Source organism: Gavialis gangeticus, unplaced genomic scaffold (genome assembly GCF_001723915.1).
Source record: "Gavialis gangeticus isolate Ggan-Ray unplaced genomic scaffold, GavGan_comp1, whole genome shotgun sequence".
Taxonomy (NCBI): Eukaryota; Metazoa; Chordata; order Crocodylia; family Gavialidae; genus Gavialis; species Gavialis gangeticus.
The window spans coordinates 127,562,683-127,565,161 of NW_017729024.1; the positions used below are offsets into that span (position 1 = coordinate 127,562,683).

A 2,479-nucleotide genomic window follows, 5' to 3' on the forward strand; every position below is an offset into this window, starting at 1 on the left:
AGGCTGCCCGCGCTGCCCCAAGCCAGGCCTGGCGGCGGCGGCGCCAACAGCCCCACTGCAAACCCCCGCGCACGCAGCGGTCGCTCACCTTGGCCGGGCGGGTCCGTGCGAAGCCGGGCCTGGCCGGGCCGGGCCGGGGCGGGGCTGTGCGGGGCGGTGGGCTCGCGGCTCCCCCCGGCTCACCTTCTGCTTCCTCAGCGCTGCTGCCCGGCGCCTGATAGCATCTTTCCCTCCTCCTCCCTCTGACGCACTCCGGCTGCTGCGCCTCCAGCCTCCCCCCGCCGGTGGTACCCAACCATCACCCTCCTCTCTCCGCCTGCGACACCGCCCCCTCCCACCCCAACACGCACACGCACACGCACAACCCTTCTCCAACACACAGCCCTGGACTGAATTAAGCCTTTCAGGAATTAACACGGGAGCCGGGAAAGGGAGCCTGCCTTGCTGAGGGAATATGATTGAAGGAAAACCTTGAAGTACCAGACCCGTCTCCTATTTAAATTTACACACACATGCTAGCCTGCAATCATGGCTACACAGACAGAGAGAGGGAGAGCTGGGGTGAATCAAACCTTTCAGGAATTAACACAGGAGCCAGGGGGCAGAGCCTGTCTTCCTGAGGGAATATGAATGAAAACCTCGGAGTAGCAGACCCATCCCCTATTCAAATCCACGCACACACACGGCACTAGCCTGCAATCATGGCTGCACGTCCTCCAGAGTGCAACATGATAGTGGCCATCAGTGTGAGCACCTGTGTGGCAGGGAAAATAAAGAGCAGCCCAGACACAAAAAGCAGGACAAAAGCTGCTGCTGAAGGGGGCTGTGTTGCATGTTTGTCTTGTTATTTGCGAGGCTCAGGCACACATTTTTCTCAGTGTATAAACCTTTGCGTGAGTGTGGGGAAAAGCTGCAGGAGGCACCACCTATCTTCATGCCCATGAGATGTGAGACCCTGGGTACTCAACTGGGGCCCTCAAGAATAAGGGCCAGGGGCCACCCCAGGGATCATTCAGCACAATATTTTGTACAGTTCCATGGTTTTTGCAATAACTTGCACTTTAATTATTAATATTTACCATTTTATATCATTTGCATTTTCAAAGTACCAGGACTCTAATGAAATCTATCAGCTGACAAGAGAACCAATGAAAAATTCTTCTTAAATACAGAGTCTGGCTTATAGAGCTATTTGCATCCAGGCTTTACTGTGATCTGCTAATCTCCTACGGCCAGGATCTTGCAAATCAATATTGCCTTGAACCCACATCCAGTAAGGCCCCATGTGCATGCAAGGGTCCGCCCACACAGATCTGGTTATAAAGTCAGGTTGAGGGTCAATCTCCCTATTGTTTTTATTCCTGATTAGAGTACTACTTCCACTTGTCACTCTTGCATCATGGCATAAAATGTCATGTTACATTTGTCTGTAAACAGCTGAAAACATGCCACAAAATATATTAACACTGACAAGTTAAGTTAGTGGAATATAAGTTTTAGAATGCGTACCCATAAGAGACAGGAAATTCCAACCTTTTTTTGTTTGTTTGTTTTTCCACAGGATTTATGAAGGAAATGACCTGAAAGGTGATAGATTTTCTTTCCTCTCCCCACCCCACCCACTTTTTGATGCTTTGGTTGTGCTTACAATAATTAGGAAGCATTTTCTTTCCCATTTTTGTTGGATCATTTTTCTGGAAAACCAAGTGTCTGGAGCAAAGCATTTCTACACCCTTGCTAGAAGGGTGTATAGAAGAGAATCTTCCATGCATTTTTTATCACAACTCTTTATTAGCCATTGGAGGTAAATGTTACACTGACCTTAGCAAAACACATGTTTTAAAATAACAAAAAGTCCTTTCCCTCCCAGTTGGTCAGCATGTGCCAACAGATGTGCAATATAGTGTCAGGATCCTATTCTACAGTCATGCATAAATTTTTTCAGGATTAAAAAAAGATAAAGATATACAAACTGACATTTTAATGTGTTTTTAAAGACAGGAAAATACATTTTGACCTCCTTTCTTGAGAAGAAAATCCACAACCTGCCTGATTATCTGCCTTCCAGATTCTCCCTAAAATCACCTCTGTTAGGATGTCAACAGAACTCTTGACAATAGTCAGACGGTTGCTTGTGACTGCTGTTTGCACTAATCACAAACACTCACACAGTGAGCTGGTAAGTTGTTTATACCATTTATGGCCTCCCATAACACACTTCAATCCTCCTACAAACATTACTCACCTATTTAATTTTCCTACAGACTCCTTACAGTGAGTGTTAACTGAATAGACCCCTTGGAGCATCAACTCTTTAAGAGGAGGATCCTTACTCAGGTGGGTGTGAGATCCCTGTGCTAATGCGTGCTTACCTCTGCCTGGGTGTTCTGTGCAGTATTTTTTTTTTAATGAAAAGAAAGAAAAGACAATTATTAGTCATCCAGATCACCAGCCTGAGGAAAAACAGGCGAGCCAAACA

The 2,479-nt window shown here is 46.8% G+C and overlaps 1 protein-coding gene across 2 annotated transcripts in view; it reads right to left on the reverse strand.

The window, feature by feature from the left end:
* The window catches only part of FAM169A (family with sequence similarity 169 member A), a 79,999-nt gene extending 79,890 nt beyond the window's left edge, over positions 1-109 (reverse strand). For both annotated transcript variants that reach the window (XM_019517693.1, XM_019517692.1), the window contains exon 1: positions 89-109. The gene's annotated coding sequence lies outside the window, so the exon portion shown is untranslated. The remainder of the gene's footprint in view (positions 1-88) is intronic.
* Positions 110-2,479: the final 2,370 nt, after the last annotated feature.